We start from the raw sequence: 20,249 nt of genomic DNA, 5'->3' as shown, positions 1-20,249 counted from the left end.
CTCCTCCTCCTCCTCCGCCCGTGCCCCTCTGTCAGGGCGATCCACACGTTGCGGCGTTATGCCGCGGGATTTTAATTTTCGTGGCAGAAAAGCGCCGCGGGTGCCCCCGCAGCGCTGCCCCCGCTGCCCGGGCCCTTGACACGGGGTGACTCGGCTGCGCCCCGGGGCCCGCCCTGCCCCGGCGCCGCCCGCCGCGCCGCGCCGCAGCCGGGGGGATCCCGGCCGCCTGCGGGCGCCAGCCCCAGCGGCGCTACAAGTGGCCGCCGGGGGCGGTTTGGGCCCCGGCTCCGCCGCGGTTTCCCTCCGCCCCGCGCCCGCCTCCCGGCGACCCTCTCCGCGGCGCGGAGGGGCCGCGGGGCGCGTTGCGTAACGCTGCGCTCCGCTCCGCCGCGCGTCGCTCGGGGCGGCGAGGAGGCGCGGTGGCGAGGCCGGGCGGGTCGCGGCGGCCGGAGGTGAGCGGTGGCGGTGGCGGCGGGGCGGGCGGGGCCGGGGGGGCGCAGCGCGGCGCGGCGTGTGCGCGGCCCCGCGGGAGGCGGCGGCGGCGCAGGCGGGGGGAATCCAGGTCACGTCCGCAGCCAGACGGCGGCTGGCGGTGAGGGACGCGGCGGGAGGCACCGCGCCGCGCCCGGGCGGGCGGCGAGGGGCGCGGGGCAGGCGGGCCGCTCCGCTCCGCTCCGCCGGTAAGTCCGCCGGCCGCGGGCTCCCGCTCGGCGCGGGGGGTGGGCAGCGCGCCCCGGCCGCGGGCGTGGGCGGGCGCTCCGGCGGTCGGGAGGGGCTGCCGGCTCCGCAGGTTGGCGTCCCGGGGGCACAGCGCCCTGTCCCCACTCGTGGCCGTTCTCTCATCCCGGGGAGCTGCGAGACGGGCGCGGGAGGCGCACGCCGCGCTCCTCGGCCGCTCGCTATATTTAGCCGTCACCGGCGCGGAGGGCAAACGCTGTCGGGGCGAGAGGTCCGTCGGGGCGCCGGCCGCCCGCAGCATCCGGGGGTCGTGAGGGGCGAGCGGCGGCTCGGCTCGGCGGGGAGGGCAGGGAGGGGGTTCTCGGCAGCCGCCGGTATTCATCACCGCGGGGGTCGGCGGTGGAGGGGGGAGCCGACGGTGTGCGGTGCGTGTCTGCCGGCGTTTCCTTATTTATTTGTGTTTGCAGCATAGGTGGTATTTCCCCATTAAGAGTTTCTCCATTGAAGTTTTATTTGACTTTCTCAAGCAACAACAACAACAATCTGTGAAGTTAAAAAGCCAAATGTGTTAATTGTTAACTAAATATATAGGAGGAAGGCTTGAAAGCTGCTGTGGGTGGATTGATCAGGCAGCGTATGAGTAAAAAGGAAAAGGGAAAATTGTCAGCCTTAAGAAGCCATTTGCCGGTAGAAACGATCGCACCTGTTCTGGTGAGTGGCAGGAGCCCGGTAGATCCGTGGTCCCCAGAAACCCTGTTTGCACTTCTGTGAGCCAGGCAGTGGAAGGAGAAACACAGGTTAAAAATGTTGTAATAAATACCAGCTCTGACTCAGGAGGGCAAATGAGACTTTTTTCCTACAGTATATGTGTGTTCCTTTTATTATTTTAACTTAACACAAAATTCTTACATTCAAACTGAGCCATCTGCTAGTTAGAGTAATATATTTAGCTTTTATTTACAAAACTTATTCTGTCATAAATATATGTTTGCATAATTGATAGACTGCAGATCTTTTTATAAAATGATTTGATTTCCTTTTACAGTTCAGTACTACTTGTGGTTTGAGACAATTTACTAGATTCTCTGGTTCCTGTTTTCCCAGCTCTAACTTCTGAATAAACATTTGAGGGGGAAAAAAGCGCGAAGGATTTGTTCTTTATAAGAAATTTTTGTATTAGAAAGGTAATTTTCAGGAGAATTTATCGTAATCAATGCAATTTCATTAGTTAGCAGTGTTGCCATACAGCAAGAGGCTTGAGTTCTATCCCTTGCTTTGGACTGTAAATAATATAACTATTTTAAAATGTAGCCTTTTTTAAGGTGAAGAAGGTGGACTAAGTCACTGGAAGGTATAGCCCTTCATTTTCTCATAGAACAGCTGTTTAAGGCACAATAACAACAAAAGTTTTGTGAAACTCGAGGTGCCTACTTCCTCATAAGACTGGTGTGTGATGTGGATTTTTGTTCTGTTGTTGTGGGGAGGGGTTTTTTGTTTGATTTTTTTTTTTTCCTGCTAACTGGCTCAGAATCACCCTTCCTATTAGTCCCGGGACCCTTAAATTAGTCTCAGGCTTCCTTCAGTTTATTTGAATTAATGACCTTTGGATGAGCTGGTGTGTTCCATTGTTACTTGCTAATGATGGAATAATCTAGTCCTGACGTACTAGTTGTGAAACCCAGGGTGCTGCTGCTGGATGGTCCTGAGGAAATTTAAATGTCTTATGGCTTCGTGTTGGAAGAGGGAGGATTTAGCTGTGGTTTGCATCGGCTTTTAACTATGCAGACTCTGTTCAGAGCTAAAAGGACGCGAACCAAAGCCTGGTAGAGTTGATGGCAAATCTCCCATTGATTTTTAGTGGTTTTGGATCAAGTCTTGTATGAGCTAGTGCTGAGCACATCATGGCTACTCCAAATTGTTCAGTGCTTTTGAAAGTCTTTGCATATCCAAGTCATTATGTAAAGTCAATTTTATTGTGCTGTCTCCTTCCCCTGTGTGGGAATGTTCTTCTGCTGAGTAGAAAGTGGTGGTGATGTTTTTGTTCACTCTTTTATATGCTACAGCATTAATTTTATTATCTGATCATTTCCTGTTATGTGAGGACGTGTGTGCTTTTCCAAATTGCACACAGAATGGGGGATTTTGGAAAAAGTGAATCTGCTTTCACTGAAGGCTGCTTACCCTGCAGACAGGTTTCTTCAGGTGTTTTTCAAAGAGTTTACAGTAGTGGGACATCTGAAGTCGCAAGACGTGTTTTCTCTGATGTGCATGTTGACATTCCCTTGTTCAGTATATGGTTGTTGGCTGCTTTAAGGAAAAAAAAAAGAAGTGAAGGGGAGAAAGTTGTTAGTGTTAACAAACACTGGTATTCCGTAAAGAAGCTTGAAGAAAACACATACCTGTGGTAGGCATATATCCTCTCCTGGCTTCCCTGTTGTTGATGATGAGCAGCATTTTTCCTCTTGGCTATATGGAAAAACCCAGCCAAGAGAGAAGTAGGGAGGAGAAGGATTTCTTAACTTAAATCATGGAAGTTTGTCAGAGGTTATTGTGTAGCGTAGCCTGGCTTGAAATTTGATTCTGTTTGGATGGGAGTCAAGAGATGAAACCTCAAAAAAGCCACCTGATTTGAGGCAGGACATCCTCCAGCAAGAATCTCATTTGCTACCGGAAGGGTGAGACCGGGAATTTTGGCTCCTTGGAAAAGGAAATTCGGGAGCTCATTATCTCTCCTCCATCATATTCTGGTTTACTGATTTGGGGTTTGCTTATTACTAAAAGTTGAAGAAGGCAAAAGAGATATGCATGTAATGAAAGAACCTCAGGTAAATAGCCTGTGATGAAGGAAGGCATGAAAAGGAAGGTGGCACCACTTCTGGGAGCCTTTATGTCTCGGATTTCCTTTTAGGACCTGGGAAGTGCTAATTCTTCCAGCCAAACTAATTTGCTCTGTAATGGGAGATGGTTGTCAGGGCAGAGCTGTGCTGCAGGATACAGAGTAGCCAAGGAGAGCTGCCTGTTTCTTCTGTCTTGTCCTTTTCCGTGGTGGATTTCCAAGGTACCTGAGAATCTGGCATCAGGAGGAAGGGAGGAGATATGGCTGGACTGAGGCAACTCGTCTATCCATTGGTTTCTAGAGAGTATCGCCAGGATCTAAGTTTATGAATTTTCTGTTAGTCAGGGTCTGATAAGGAAAGATTTTCTTAATATTTCCACAGTTCATCTTTGTTCCCTTGTTTCCAAACGTTGGAAAAGTTTACGCATACAGTCCTAGATTCTCTCCTGTATGGCCTCGTCCAAATAAATAAATAAATAGATAGATAAATAAATAATTGTTGTTTGGTAGCTCATCAGGTTTAGGACAGCAGCATTCTGCCAAGTCATGAGGGTACTCTGCTTCTTGTATCTGCGTAACTGAAGTAAGGCCTCTGAGTGTTTGAGGAGGTCTGTGCTAGAAGATGCAGTACAGCTATGTTGGTCCTGGGATCTTCTTGGCTTCATTTATCCCATCAAAGGAGTTAGAATAATTGACACGGCCATTAGTGTGGCAGTACTGCTTCTGATGCTTTTTGAACTTGTGCAGTGAAGAAATACTCTGTCTTCTCAGGGGTGAGCTAGGATTTTACATATTTTACAGGGATAACTAAACAGGTAACGCATGTGTTACGAGAACCTTTGTTATGAAAATCAAGAGCAGACTATAAATAAACTTAATTTCTGTGTAAAGATTAAAGAATTGTGTTTTTTCAATTCTCTGTTATTTCGTTGGTTGTACGTGGTCCAAGAGGGCATTTTGAATAAAGTAATTGAATCTTGCACAAGTTGTTTCATTTAATTCACAACATGCGAATGAGATAGTTTCCATTACTCATCACCGCTACTTTAAAAATGATCATGGTAGGGGGACACTGCAAGTAAAAAGATTGGCTGGAAAACTTGGTTCTATTGTTAACCTTTTCAGTTTATGGTCACGCTGTCAAAGTGCATGTATCAACCTGCAACTAGACAGGGTGAAATTGTTAGCAAACAAAATGCCTTTTTAAAATAAGAAAATTAAGTTGTGTATTCAATTCTGAATGCTTTTGATCATAAAAATTCTCATTTTACTGTGACCTATTGTAGCTTATTAAAAATTGAAGGTCCTGTGAAACTTAAACCAATGAATTACTCAAGGAATAAAGGGCAGTTTAAAAAAATTACTGTGTATCCTCAAGTGTCTTAAATATACAGAATTGTAGTATTTTTTTTACTGATGAACTGAAATGGCAAATACTCTTTTGTTATAATTAGATTATACGCATGAAAGCAGTGTGATCATTCTAGATTACAGAACTGTTCTGTGTCCTCTGATGAACCCAACCCAATCAATTAAGGTTCTGTCTTCCATTGGAAGAAATAAAAGGACTGATTATCAGGCTGCCTAATAGGAAGGTAGAAAACAGGGCAAGAAGATCAATGTCTTTTAAGTGAATTTAAAGTTAAAATGTCTTTCTTTGCTGGATGAGGAAGGAGTGAAGTTGGTACGTGTAGAACCACGTGACATATGTTTGCATACACAATGCATGCTTTTTTATCTTGGATAGAAGATCATTAATTCTGCTCACCTGATAAATGTGTTTGCCTATTCTAACACTGATGTTTGAATGTCTTCTGAATTACTTCATGGGAGTTGGTAGGAATGAACTGTAAGCCACAGGTACAGCAACAACGTTGCTTGATGGTAGGATGTTCTTTGGAACAGCTGTGGTGTAGGAAAATAAAGGAGCTCTTTGAAGAAAATTAGAATTACTTTTCAACTACATAAATAGTTGGAACATTGGACAATTGCTCAGTAACTGATATCTTAGTGGCATGGATATGAGTGAACCATTTTAAAAATATTCACAAGAAAAATATACTTCTATGGGTAAGAACAGCTGTTTTTGCCACTATTGCAAGTCAGCATCCTTGAGTCATGTGTCACATTTGCTCTCATTATCTACATCTGTACAACGTTCTAGAACCGTGGGCCTTTTCCTTTCTCATGCTTCATGGATTCGCAGACCTTCATGTCTTTCTTCCACCACCTTGGTCTTGCACCTTGGTCTCCCTTAGTAGGCTGTTAACTCTGTGCCTCCCGCCCACCACTTTGCAGAATTTCCCTCAGCTCAGCTGTGCCCGCTACTTGCTGTGTGCACCAGCCAAGCTGTACTTCAGGAGGTATGGAGTGCTGCTGCTACTGCTTCTTGGTTTCATACCTATAGAAGGAATGAGCACTAGTAAATTGATGATATTTCTTCTTTAGCATTGGTTTTTCATCTGGCCTTTAGCACAATCTTATTATTCCTGGTCCATTTGCCTACCTTGTTACAACTCTTGACAGGTAGGATTGCATTCATGTGAAATCATACCATCTGTTTTCTAGCTTTACATTAAAATAATTTTATTTCCATGGTTTATTAACTTATTGCTGGCTCTCTCTCCTTTTTTTTAATATTTCAAACATCTTTTTAAAAAATGGGGTGTGTTTGTGTGCAAGTGCTTCAACGTGTAATTAGGAGCTGTAACATTTGTGTATAGGGCTTAGAATAACTTTGTTTGTGCCTTCAGGAAATGGAAGGGTTTATCTTGAGCCTTCTTTTTTGATTTAGATGTCTTGCTTTGCTTATTGCATTTATTGTCCCAAAAAAGATAGAGTGAGACACATTATCCAGTTAGATAAACAGGGAAGGATTCTGTATGGAGTTGTATCTGTGTAAATCCAGAATATACATGCCCATGCACATATGCACTAAAAGAGTATTAGTCTATAAAATATTTGTGACTAATTTCATTCTTAAAGCAAAATAATTACTTCCATTAAATATTAAAGTATAATTTTATTTCTACAAATATAGAGAAAATTGTATCTGGAACATAGAGTACTTCCTATGCACTGTTGAACTGCATGTAACGTATGTTGTACCTGTTTCACTGATGTGACTTAATGAAGTTATTTGGTTTATTCAAGTGCTCTATGTGACCAGAATAAAACAGCTTAGTTGGACCAGTGGACTTGGATCCAGTGTTTAACTGCGTAAGTTACTGATTATCAAGGTTATAACGTCAAGCACTAAGGAAAAGAAATACCAGAATTCAGGTTGATTATGCAGCCTTAATTCAGGTATTTTTGAGTATATGCGGATAAATCAAGGTTTAAAATCTGTGAATGGTACTGCTTCACTTTTCAGGGTGCTCAGCATCACGTAGTAATTGTTGTGTTTGAAAACTACAGTTCCTCTTAACTTTATCTGAAACTATGAAACTTCTGAACATCAGATCACAGGAAATGCAGTTGGTTACATAGAATAAGGGGAGCATGTGGTCCTTGCCTGTAAATCGTACACATGTAACAGTAGTTTGTCACTGGTTGTTGTGAACTTCGATTTGAAAGTCACTTAGCTCTGCACCATGAAAGTATCTACCCTGATTATCCAACCTAGCATTCAACCATTGTAAACTCTTCAGCTCTCTTCCCCCTCCTGCCCCCACCCCAAAGTCTCCTGCCTCAGGGGATGCTAGAGACAGAGATGCTAGAGACAATTCCTTTCCTTGAAGAGTGCTGTGTATGGAGATGTCATCCTTAACCTCATTTCCCCACAGTATGTCCAGTCGCTTGCCCTGATTGCTGAATCTGGCAGATGTTGAAGGCAGCTGCCACGCTGCTGCTGTTGGCAGAGTGGGTTGCACCATCCTTTGTTCCCTCTGACAGGGTCTTCTTGCCACCAAAAGGGATAAGTCAGTGACAAGAGTCCTGCTTGCCATTGTGTTGGCCAGACCTGATGCTTTTGTCTTCTAGTCTTTCTGCATTACTGTGTGTTGGGTTCTTTGGTGGTGGTGGTGTTTTGTTTTGGGTTTTGTTTTTGTTTTTTTTGTCCCCTGTCCCACTGCCTTTTGGGATCTCACTCCCTTGCCCCCTCAACGTGGCAGTTATGCTGCATATGTATGTGGCCAATGGCATGTGCTGTAAGACTTTGGCAAAAATGGTGGTAACCTCCAAAATGTATGAAGCTGTCTGTGTTACCAAGTAGGTTACTGCACAAGATATAGTCTTGGTGGCCGCTGTCTTCATTTCTGCTGAATTGTGGGAGAATCCAGAGCCTGCTCTGATAGTCACGTCTCCTGGGAAGGAGGCCCCTTTTGCTTTCATCCTCTGCCCAGGGAGGCTGAATCTCATCTGCTTTCCCTCTTCCAGTAGGATGCAGGGAATGTGTGTGCAGCCATTCTGGCCATGCCTTTCCAGTCGGTGAATGGTGGGAGTGTGCTTTGTGAGGCGGAAGGATCTTCTTCTCTCATCTCTTCAAGAGGCCTCGTATCAAAACACCCTTCAATTTTGCAAAGGTAGAAGTGATTTCTCTGCTAGGTGGAGGAGGTTAGTCATGGGTGGGAATGGTGTGGCCTGGGGCAGGTAAGTGCTGGACTCCCTAATTCTCAAGTGAGGGAGGGCTCTGGTCATACCCTCTCGATAGAGCTGTTCCCTCGTGGTCTCCCCATCCTACCTCCAGTGACATGGATAAGACAGCCTGCTTTGATGTAGGATAATTGGGAGGGGGACAGCTGGGCTAAGGTGCTTCCCTTCCTCTGCTGCTTCCGCCTCCTTTTCTCCTCTGCCTTATTTTCTTTAGAGCAGATTACCCATTCCTTACATGAATCATAGAATAGTTTGGGTTGGAAGGGACCTTCAAAGGTCATCTAGTCGAACTCCAACATGGACCTGCAGGTGTTTGCTTTCAGCCCACCCTTTGTGGCACAGCTCTGAGTGTTCTCAGTGCTCACTGTTTATGGTTAAACCTGGTTATGATCGAACCTGTCAGCTGTGGTTGTGGAGTGTTTCAGCATTTCCCCTCACCTGTCTAATAATAAATCTGTCATTATCAAGCCCTTATTTTGCCCTCTTCATGAGAGACAGAAGGGGTTAGTGCCCAGTAGCCAGACTTTGAGAGTGCTCTTGTTGATGTCTGTTGCTGAGGGGCTTTGATAGCTCCAAACCAGAGGACATGGAGAGGTTGGAGCCTTGACAGTCTGTCCAGGTCACTGTTCTGATCTGATGACCAGAGAAGGAGGAACAAGCAGACTTTCCCCAAACTGCCCCAGACCAAGGGTTGATATGCCAGGCAGCTGCTCTCCCTTGGCCTCTCCTCCTTTGCCCCAGTCCTCTCAGTTTGCTGGACTGCAGTCCGAGGGGCATGGGGCAGACACCATGGCCAGCTGAACTTCTCTAGGATCTCTGGGCTGTCCTGGGGGAGAGGGCAGACCTGGCCGCACTTGTCTCTGCAGTCAGGACTGTACCTCTGGCCCTCAGGCTCTCCACTGGCTTCTCTATGGTGCCTGTTACCTGGTATAGAGCTATGGATATGGAGAAACGTATGTATATGTAGTGTGCTTCCTTCTGCTTTCAGATGTCTTCAGATCTCCCGAAATACCCAATAGCTGGTAAATTCAAGAATCTCAATGAAACCAGTTTTTTTTCCAAATACTATGAATTTTTTCATGGAGCGCAAATAAACTTAGGCAAGCCCGTCTTCCCCCATTTTCCCTTTCTGATGAGATTTTCACGGAGACAGCTGGGTTGATTCTTGTCATAAGGGCCTTGTTTGACAAATTACAGGTTCTGTTCCAAGGAATAGGAGAACTCAAGTAGTCGAAAGAAAAAAAAAGTCTAAAATTTTGCATCTAGAAAAAAAAAACAACCAACAACATTTCCTTTGGCTACTTCTGCAGAAATAGCAAGACCATTCTGACTGGTTGAACACTAGTGCAGGTTGCCCATAGAGGTCATGGCATCTCCGTCCTTGGAGATATTGAAAACGCAGGTGGACATGGTCCTGGGCAGCCTGCTCAGGTGACCCTGTTTGAGCAGGGGGGTGGACTAAGCAGTCTCCAGAGGTACCTTCCAGCCTCAGCCGTTCTGTGATTGAAACTTTCTGGAAAAGTTCATCTTGAGATGGGCAGTCTGATATGGGGAATTGCAGTTCACTCAGAGGTGAGCGAAATAAAAAATAATTTAAGATAGATTCATTTGATGGGAAGTGTAGAGAGCACACTTGAAAAATAGGCTGGTCTGCCAGGCTTGCCCATTATAGATTCAGGGGAGTCAATGAAATATTATGAATTCCTACCAAAATAATAGAGAGCAAACTTTACTGCTTCTGTCTACACAAACAAATTAAGCTGCTGTTTAACTTTAAAAAGTGCCCTGAATGCATTTTCCATGCACACATCAAAGTTGTGAGCTTACTTAAAACTAGGAACCTGAATTTGTGCTCTCATCTTTGCGCATAAGGGGCCAATGCTCGTGGTTGTTGCCTTTGATCCCACAGAAAGAGTCATATGGGCATGAAAAGTAGCCAGGTTCTTGGCTGCTGTTTAGGAATCGTTTTCTGAACATGCTTTGCTCACAGGCATGTAAGTGTAAAAAGCCAAATTTGCATAAGCAAACTACTCTATGAACCCTTGCCCTCCCCTCTCCCTTGACCTTTGCTGGCCGGTTTGGCTCCTAGAACTTTTCCAGAGATCTTTCTTGGGTTACGTGTTCCTCCGCTGAGAAACCCAAGTTCTGAAAGCAAGAAAGTGGTGGAATTGCAGCCGCAAAACCTGAACTCAAGGAGACAACCTTTCCTCTCCCATTACTACTAAACCTACTCATGGGGCAGCCCTGTGGGGACCAGTGTGGACACTGGCTGGCAGCCAGGGCATGTGCCAGACATCTCCTCACCTTTGCTCGCAGCTCGAGCTCGTCCACAAAGGGCAGCTGAAAATTCATGCCCATAATGTAAGTTCGTATCAGTTTAACCCGTGTTTTGCAGCAACACTGCAGGCTGCCTTTTTTCTAAAAGCTTTCCACGTCTCAATATTTTTTACATATTTTATTTCCTCAGCTTGAGAGGGCTAGCAGGAAGGCTTGTCAGCAGTTTACCTTGGAGATAGAAGGCAAAGGGGAAGTGGATTGCTGACAGGATGTTGCTTGCTGTCTGGGCAAGCATAATGTGCAATGAGAGGAAAAGCTTGGAGTCCCCTTTGTGGTGTTCAGCTGCAAGCCAAGTTATAACTTGAGCTCAGTCTCTTCAAAACATGTCTGCGTAGATAGAGCCATAGTCCATTTTGATGATCATAAGTCTGCAGCTGAATTAGTTAATTTATGGTGCAAGAAAGATATTTAAAGGCAGACCTTTACCACTCATCAGTCCAGATCTACAAGATCCAATATACAGTCTGATTTTTTTAAATGTTTTGTTGCTGAGGGTTTCCTGATACATCATGCCTAATCTTTTCAATGTTTCTATAGATCTTCATTCTTGTGTTCCCTTCCAACCTAGTATTCTATGATTGTGTGATTCCTTTAAATAGTTTTGGAGGAGTGGAACATCGCGCACTTTTGCAAAGATATCCTGAAGTCAATGAAAGCCATTTGTGAACACGGGCAGCTGAAAGAAGCAAATGCATTGTGTGCCCTGCAGTCGTAAGCCAGGGAAATGAGAGCAGTGTAGTATTACTGTGTTTGCTTTGGAAAGTAGTCTAATCTAAAAGAGCTTGAAACAATTTGCAAATTAGGATTGTGAAAACCTCAATGTCATTTTTTCTTCTTTAGGAGAACAAGTACTTAAACCCAGAAAGAGCAGTAGGCAGGAAGAATTCGAGAGATTCATTCTTGCAGATGTTGCAAAGCATGGGATAGAATAGGACTGAGCTTTACCTACTGTGGTGTGAAGGTTAAGAACTGCAATCTCTGTTAGGAGATCCAGATTTCACAACACTGGGGTGATGGTGTAAGAGGAAGAAGGGTGTGGGCAAAACTACAGAGCGACATCTGAGTAATTCAAGACCTCACCTGTTTTCCCACCTGGAGAGTAGGGCTAAGTGGGGAAAGCAGATGGGCAGATCAGAAGTTACAGTTTAAACGCTTACTTTTGCTGACTTTATCTGTATTGAGGATAATCTTTGGAGATTCATGTCTGTTACATGCTTTTGGTATTTTGGGTGGATGGTTTTTGAGTCAGAAAAAATGTCTGGTGTTACTCCTTTTATATACTGTATCAGCATAGCAAATCAAATCTGAACTACTAGCTTATAGCCAGCAGATGCCAGCAGTCTTTGTGATACTTTACTGTTGATTTACTTGGATGTGTTTTCTTCAATAGTGTTCCTAGTAGCGAACGAGTTACTTTTTTAATAATATCAAAGGGATGGAATTACTGTCTCATTTCCATGTGAAAAAGCCTCAGTGACTATCAAAAGCAGGTTATGACCTTAAGTAGTGCCCAGAAGTGCTATGTCAGAAAGAAAAAGTTATGATCCTAGCAATGATTTTTGAAATTCTGTCAACATTACGTATGTTTAATAAATCTTCCCGCAATGTTTGAAATCAGGGGTTGGGACTCCAAAATGAAACATGGTGCAAGTTTGCCTTCAGTGGTTATTACTGCTGGAGAAATGAGAAAGGCAAAAATCAAGGTAGGTGATACAAGCTTACTATTTTACAAAGTTCAGTAGTTTTGTGAGCAAAATGATCTACTTACAGTATGTTTTAAAGATAGAAATAATTTTATCCATAGTACTAAATTTGGAATCAGTATACCCTGCCATCTGCATCTGTATGGATGGCAAGCCTAATATCTTGATTTAGAGATTAAATTTATACCATGCTCTTGTTTGTTTATTTGTTTGGGTTTTTCGTGGGGTTTTTTTTGTTGTTGTTGTTTTGTTTGGTTGTTTTTTTTGTTTTGTTTTGTTCCTTCTTCACACTTGTGCTATATCACTTTTTTTCTGATGTGATGCAGAATCTGATTGATGAATCTTGTTGTATTTCTTATTTACTGATATCTTTATGACAAACTTGGTGAAAGTTTGTGAAAACTCAGTATGAGTCCTTATACCTTCATACGTCAGTTAGCCAGTGGTATTAATATTTAAAACAATTAATGCTCTTTTGTAATTCTACAAATATAACAAAACCTACTGAAATAAGATACTATACTCTTTTGTTATCTTTGAATGTGCAGCATAGCACATTTTTTTTTGTATCTTTTAAACACTTTGTAGATCAGTAGCTGAATTTCTGGTTGTAAATGCATTATATTGAGTCAATACGCTTCATTTTCTGTCAGCACTTCTCTTCAATTTATATTTCTGCTGAATTACTCTTTGTTAATTAAGAATAATTTTATTGCTTTGGTTAACATAAGAAATTGGGACATTATTAGGGTGTTGGCCTTGATGTTTCCATAACAGGTTAGCTGCTTTGATCTGGCTGTGTTGACAGTAAAATTGGGTCTTTTGCTTGGACATGTAGGAAAAATACGTGTTTGGTTAGACCGTTATCAAATTGGAGGAAGTAACTAGAATCAGTAAAGCAAAGACAGGCACAGTAATAATAAAAAAAAAAAAAGAGAGAAAAAATTAAAAAATACAGAGTCATGCAGAACACTGTCTCTTTGCTAATATAATTTATGGCTGTAAATAGAGGTCATGACGTCAGGCTATGGCAATCCCAGCTCTTTGCAGCTTTGTACCATTTTCCTATGGCTCACAGAAGCCCAGTCCTAGAACACGGTGTTCTCTTTCGTGTACCTCTCATTATTTTTTTTCCCCCCCCTAACCAGAAGAGATTAAACAGAAGAGTGTTCAAGGAGGAGCTAGGAAAATAATAGAGGGAATGAAAGGACAATTACATTAAGCAAAGACTGCAAGGTGTGTGTCTATGTATATTGGCACAGCGTGTCTGAATTGTCTGAAATTAGTTGTAAAAAGTAACACTAAAAGGTGAAAGTGTTTGTGGGTTTTTTTAAACAATTTTTATTATTATTACTTTTTATTTTAATGAAGGGTTCTACTTATTATAAGGGATGGATCTAAGACTTTGTTATGTGTGTCATGGTGTTATCACCTTGGAAGTGATTGAGAGGAATTGAAGTTGTGTAAAGCACCAGCAGGCATATGATATAGGATGATACAGCTTTGGTAGCATGGGGGATAGGCAGCTACTGAAGTCCCCTCTTGTGTGGTCATTTTTGATAGTTGTGACATGTTCTGGTTTTGAACACTGAATAATGCCTTTGACCTAGTTTAACATTGGGATTTACATCATGAAAATAAAACCCAAAAATACTCATATTGACGTATTTCCTATCTTACTGTATTTTTTCTTAATTAAACATTCATATAATATAATGCAAAATACAGCAAAAAATCGGATTCTGTTGTATTTGCCCAATATAGGCATATATAATTTCGTAAGCGCCATGTCACATTTTAGATTTTATTTCATTTTCCCTTTAAACTTCAGACTGGCAGTGGAAGTGCCCTAAAGGGGTCTTTATTCTAGTTGAAGTGCTCCAATTGCACTCATCTTTTCTTGCTTTTTCTTGTCTTTATGGTAGTATGTTAAGTTTTGAGGGGAAGAAGTGCCATCTTCGCTACTATGACCATTAGCAGCTAAAGCTACTGCGTGCCTTTTCAGTGATCTTAGCAATCATCAGTCAGCCAAAAATGAGAAGTACCTCGTAGAACTGCAGGTTACATGCACATGTGACCCTGATTCAGAAGTGTAAGTGTCTGTAATTTAAGAAACTTGTAGGACAGGTTGTGTGATCCATTCTGTGGTTGGCCATTTCACTAGCTGCGTGCTTCTTCTCTAAAAAATGCTATTTGAAATGTTACGACAATTTTTAGAAACTTGTGTTTTAAAGTCACATATTCTCAAAAACCTGAACTGTGAATAACTACATGGAAGTTTTAGATTGGTCAAAGCATGAGAGATAACATTTCAAGACCAGTATGCTTGGAGAAGTACACAGGTGTGCTGGTTTGACTGAAAATGAGTTAATTTTCTTCATGTGGTTAGAAACCTTCCTTTTTCATAGCTAGCATGGTCATTATTTGGACTTAGTTTGAGAACAAGAGATAACACTCTGGGACAGACTTAATGTTTTTAATTGCTCTGGTCTGAGAGCCAAGGACACTCTGAGTGCTCTGCCCACAGGTGTGAGGCAGCGAGGAAGGGGGGCATGGATGGGGCAGAGCTTGACTGACATCCAGACTGATCAATAAGAGTATTCCATCCCATTAGCGTCATGCTTCATATTTAAGGAGAGTCAGGATCTTCTGGTTTCTCTCTCTGTCTTGCTTCTTAGCTTTCTTTGCTCTCTTTGTCGGAGCTGTGGGAGTTCTGTTTGGGACGTTTATTTCGGCCTTTTGCCATTTTGCAGAGGCCACTGGGCTTTTCTGTGCTTTTTTCCTCTTTTCTCTCTTTGGGATCAGCTGTTTGGGACCAGGTGCTGCTTCCTCGGACTGGCTGCTCAGTGTGGAGAGTGTTCATGAGGAATTGCATTGACTATCTTTTATTTTATATTCTGTGTGTATTATATATGTTTACTAGTAGTTTATTAGTATTCTATTATTTTATTAAACTGTGTTTATCTCAATTCAAGTTTCTCTGTTTCCTTTCGATTCTCTCCCCTATTTGGGGGGTGAGGAAGGGGTTGAGTGAGTGGCTCTCGTGGTCGTATTGCTAGCTTGGGTTAAACCATGACAACAGGGAAGAAAGGGGGAGAAGCAGCCCTGTCTCTGTATCAGAGCTGTGAGGTTTGGTGTATGTTCCCCTAGTTGCTTGGTACCCAAGCTGGGCAGCACGCTCCAAAATGTCATGGCCAGGCCCAGGCTCGAACAGAGGTACCATGGTAAAACTTCGGTGGTCTTTCCAACTTCCCAAAGAAATCTAACCTGACCATTTCATCCTCATGAAATTTTCAAATGTAATTCAGATATATTACATAATTCCAGAATGTGGCATGTCAAGTAAGGAGCATTATTCTTAACAGTTGAACAACATAAATTTCAACTTACAATCCAGATCCTTTTCTAGTACAGCAGTATTCACAAAGAAAGCAGGTTAGGTGCATGTTTTTTTCCTATATTCTCATAATTCCTTATTGTCCTTAAATTTGATTTTCCTTAAATATATATATATTTAGAGTCCAGGTTGTTCTGGTTTAGTCCTTACAAGTAAACATTTCAGAAGGTTATATGAAATGGTGCACTTGCCTAGAGTGTGTTTATGGTCTGTAACTCTTACAGTCACTCTGGAGCCGCCACTCTGACAGCTGCTGAGATGTCACAAGGATCATTAGCTTCCATTTAACTTTTCTTTTAAGTTGCCAATGAGCGTCACAGGTGTCTGGGAGGCTGTGCAAAATGGCTGGGAGCAAACCAGTGCAGGCAGAGCCCTTACAGACAGACAGTGTTTTGAGTGGACATGATATAAGCATATTTTTCATAATCTTCATTCTGCCATCATACTCCCCAGAGGGGCTTTTGGAGCCTGGCGGTGAACTTAGAAATGTATAAGGTAGCATTAGAAATAAGATGCATATGGAAGTTCCAGTAATGAAAGGGAGAGGATTTCACCACCGTCAGTGATTGTCTGGAGATGAATTTCCCCAACAGTAAATTCTTGAAGTGCTGGGAAGTCGTCTGATAACATATAGTAAAAATGAGCCGTTTACCTGCTTGTTATAATTACAGGGTTGGGTTTACAGCTCCCCTTTCCTGCCTGATTGCTGATGTGTAGCATTTAAATGGTCTGCATTGTTCATAAGGGTAGTGCAGCAACCCAGCAAGAATGAGAAAATTACCGTGGTGTGTTTGTGTTGTTTCATCCAAATAAAAATCCTTCTTCCATTTGTTTCTGCCTATATTTAAGACTGCATTTACCTCTTTGTATGTCTGTAAATGGTGCTTTACAGTCATACGAAAAGAGATACAGTCTTTCCAGGATCTTGTAACGTATTTTTATCTAATTATGGCTATTTTCTATAGTTTTTCTAATTTTTAACACTTTATTAGGAAAAGTGAACGTAAGTGATTCAATTTTCAGTCCTGTCTGTTTACCCATGTTAGAAATTATTCTTTAACTCTGCGTGTTTGCTTTTTTAAGGATATCATGACTCATTATTTACTCATGGGTAATCATCTTTAGTAAACAGTGCATCTTGTGAGAGCTAATACAGAGCTTCATGTGTATCAGAGAGAGACCCTGCGATTCAGAAGTTCCTGCCAGCTGTCATCCCCACAGCTAATATCACCTCATAATAAAGAGCTGGTTACAAAATACCAAAACTAGTGTTTGTGTCTGGAGAAACAGGAAAACTTGCAAATAGACCAGAACTCAATAACATGTATGACTTCAGGGTTGCAGCAAAACACGCTCAGGCCTATAATACTACAGATTTCTATTTCGCGTCTGATGTCTTACTGTGTTTGATTGGTATTTTATACTTCTTCAATCAATGAAAGAAAAACATGGCATAAAATAATTTAATCCTGTCCTTTTCTGTTATGAGAAAATATAGTTTGTCTCTATTACCAGTTACTTTGCTTAAAATGATATTCTAGGTTGAAATTTTGAATCGTTCCCTTGCTAAGTGATGACTCTCATTTTGTCTCCTACTTACAAAACAAGTGAAAAGATTTAGCTCATGAATTTTTCATGTAGGCTACAGATGTACAGTTTGGAGCCAAGTGCTGTCCTCAGTTACAAGCCAGTGTCACCAGTATAGCTGTCTTGAGTCAATGGCAGCATTGTGAATGTATTTCAGCATAGTACTGAGACATAAATGTTTTGTTTCTATCATGCATGTGGGGGTAAGAATTAAGGAGATGATAGAGAAACCGATTATAAAAATAGATGGGAAATAGAAGTTCATTTTCCAGTCCAACATGCTGCTGCCAGTACTGAAGCAAGAGTAAAACCATTACTCACTGCCCTGCGGGTGCTGCACCCTGCAATGAATGAGTACCATATTTTAAAATATCTAGTAACATAATGAAAAACTAAGTTGAAGCAGAAGTTCAGATCTTAATTAGTGAAACTGCCTTTCCTTCTGGGGTGCTGCCAGCCAGAAAAATCTGATTATATTTTAAACGTTCCAAAATGGACTTTTTACTTCTTAGGATCTGTCTATGTTGGTTTCATCGAGGGTGAGGAAAGGCGTAGGACAAGAGGCAGCTTTACCTGCCTTTGTCGCCTGGTTTCAGGTTGGTAACATCCCTCCAAAGTTTTACTTTGAGGGCAGCCCTTAGCCCTGTATTCTTTCAGCCTCCAAGATTTTCTGTACTTTGAAGTTAAAAACCAAGTTAACCTTTGACTGAGAATTTCAAAATCGCCTGACGGAAAGCCCTTCCCTTTCTGCTGCCTGATAAATGAGAAACCCTCCTCTGCCTAAAAGATTCACAAAGCCTCTGTGGAAAAGACCTGAGGCTTTATTAATTCTGAATTGCACTTTTTCTGGTTAATTCTTTTTAGGAAGAAGAGATGTCCCACATAGGTGTTTGAAGCTCTTCCTTGCTTTTTGACCTGGAAAATAGAAAACTGGGCAAAAATAATTGGAGGGAAAAATGTTAATATGCTACTGTGATGTGAGGACCTTACCCACAGGTGGGGGTCTGCTGGGTAAGTACGAGATTTACTAGCTTGAGACCTGTCTGAAATAAGGCTGAGAGCAAAGAAGAAAGCAAGCCCAAAAAACCCAAAATGGAAATACAGCCCACCACCCGCCCCCGTTTTTTGTACTGTAATAAGGAAAAAATTCCCTTTGCACTGAGAGAGCTTAAGGTGGCTTTGCTTCCTGTTGCTTGTCTAATTCAGCATCTGTTTTCTGAGAAAGGGCAGAGCGTCAGCCACTGCTGTTGCCAGAGTCCTCACCAACTGGTGGGCACGGGCAGTCTTCTCAGCCCCTGTACAAAATCTCAACGGAAGGCAGAGAACGTTTTCCGGTATAGGAGCAGAAGGTGAATTTTATATTTGAAATTTCAATCACTGACCCCTGCATGAGCATTGTGACTTTTCCGAATGAGTTTGTTAGCAGTTCCATGGATTTCTGTCCTCCTCATGTAATGCTTTTCCAAACTGTCTTCTGATCCTGTCGCTGGGGAGCTCACAGGCACACTCGTGCACTCTGCTCTGCCTTGGGAAGGGTTTAGTGTCAGGGAAGACCTGGGCATCGGTACCACCTGGGTCAGCCACCCCAGCTCCTCCATCACGGTGGCTGTCACTGCCTGACACCCACCCCAGCGCTCCGGCGAGAAGGCTTTGTGCGGAGGTGGCTTTCTGTCAGACGCACAGGGTAGTGTCAGCGGGATGGTTCAGCAAGTGTGCAACTGTTCTTCCTCTTCTTCGTCATCTTCTTGTCGTTAGTATCTGTTTTGCACCTGGGCGTAGCTCTATCTGTGCTCATATGCGTGCGCTCATGCGCTGTGTGCTCATCCTGCAGATTGGGAAAACCAGAGATCCAGGTCTGAAAGCATCGACATAGGACTGTTCTAGTAACTTTCCAGGAGGTGACACGTACCTGGAAGGGACATTCTGTCTCATGCAGACAGTGTTATTTATTATGGGATACACAGTAGGGGAAGACAGGCATGACACGAACTATCTGTTACTATCAGGATAGGTCTTTGAAGAGAAATCATAAATATGTTTGGCATATATACACAATAAAGTATCTCCTGTAAGACTCATTCTTTCAGTCTTGCCTAATCAATTTGGTACATTGTTTTTGAAGGTTTGATTTCTTTTATGCCTTGCATCTCCTTCTGGTACTCAGATGTCTGGCTGATGAGGTCTTTTGATGCTATGTTCTGTATTTATAGCCCTTATGAACTTGTCTTGCAAAATCATTAGTTTTTAATTACTTGCTTCTTTGAGTACTGAATCCTAAATATGCAGACTTGCTGGCACTTAGCGTTGTCTATCACAATACATTAAAAACAAGTCATTCTGTTGGAGCTCACTATCTTGCAAGGTTTAGGATTAAGATATCTTAAGTGGCAGCAGTGAGGTGGCTAACAGTAGACAGATGGACAGAAAGATTGGGAAAGAACTAACTATTAATTTAAGTATCTTGGAATTATAAACCGATGTTTTACCGGAGCAGGTCTGCCATTACCTGTTTTGCTCTTTCTATGGGCAGTTCCTGATCTCTGCATCCACTGCTGTATGCCATTTTGGAAATTTTCTTGAGTATAATTGCTGCTGCAAAGCTTGCAGGAAGGTGACGGGAGTGTGCTTGGGGTTTTGTGACCGTGTTGATTCAGGCACCCTGCAATGCAGCCTGGTCTGTTCATGCACATGAAGTCATCTTTGCAGCCACCGTGTTAAGAATCATCATGGTTGGGTTTCTAATTGTGCCCCCAGAAGGTAGGGATTGCTCACTGCTGAAATGTAAGGCAAGATAGGCACCTTGTTTCCTAAGGTGCATTTGTAGATTTTTCTGCAGATATTCTTACGTTCTGTATGAGGCCTAGATTATAAAAATAGTGATGTTTTGAACTTTCAAACTTTTTCCTGAAATTTAGAAGAAAAGATGTTAGGGAATAACACTGGTGAAATGGATTGACAGTCCTTGACGTTTGAAGTCTCAGCTTTTCTTTGTGGAATTCCCTGGATTTCTGTTTGCCTTTTAAATTATTTTTTGTGGAGACTTAAATTTCTCATAGAGGTTGTTAGACATAGAATATGAGCCATGCTAACTGAACAAATAACATTGCGCGTTGAAGCC

The 20,249-nt window shown here is 42.7% G+C and overlaps 1 protein-coding gene across 6 annotated transcripts in view; it reads left to right on the top strand.

Moving 5' to 3' along the window:
* The first annotated feature begins 348 nt into the window (after window positions 1–348).
* Window positions 349–20,249, top strand: part of THRB (thyroid hormone receptor beta) — a 160,402-nt gene continuing 140,501 nt past the window's right edge. For 5 of the 6 annotated variants that reach the window (XM_065628559.1, XM_065628555.1, XM_065628558.1 and 2 more), the window contains exons 1-2: window positions 597–680; window positions 17,996–18,142. The gene's annotated coding sequence lies outside the window, so the exon portion shown is untranslated. Of the gene's footprint in view, window positions 453–596; window positions 681–17,995; window positions 18,143–20,249 lie in introns of those variants that run through there. The other variant, XM_065628557.1, reaches the window with a different exon arrangement.

This window comes from Caloenas nicobarica, chromosome 2 (assembly GCF_036013445.1).
Source record: "Caloenas nicobarica isolate bCalNic1 chromosome 2, bCalNic1.hap1, whole genome shotgun sequence".
Taxonomy (NCBI): Eukaryota; Metazoa; Chordata; class Aves; order Columbiformes; family Columbidae; genus Caloenas; species Caloenas nicobarica.
This window is presented reverse-complemented; position numbering and strand designations above follow the sequence as displayed.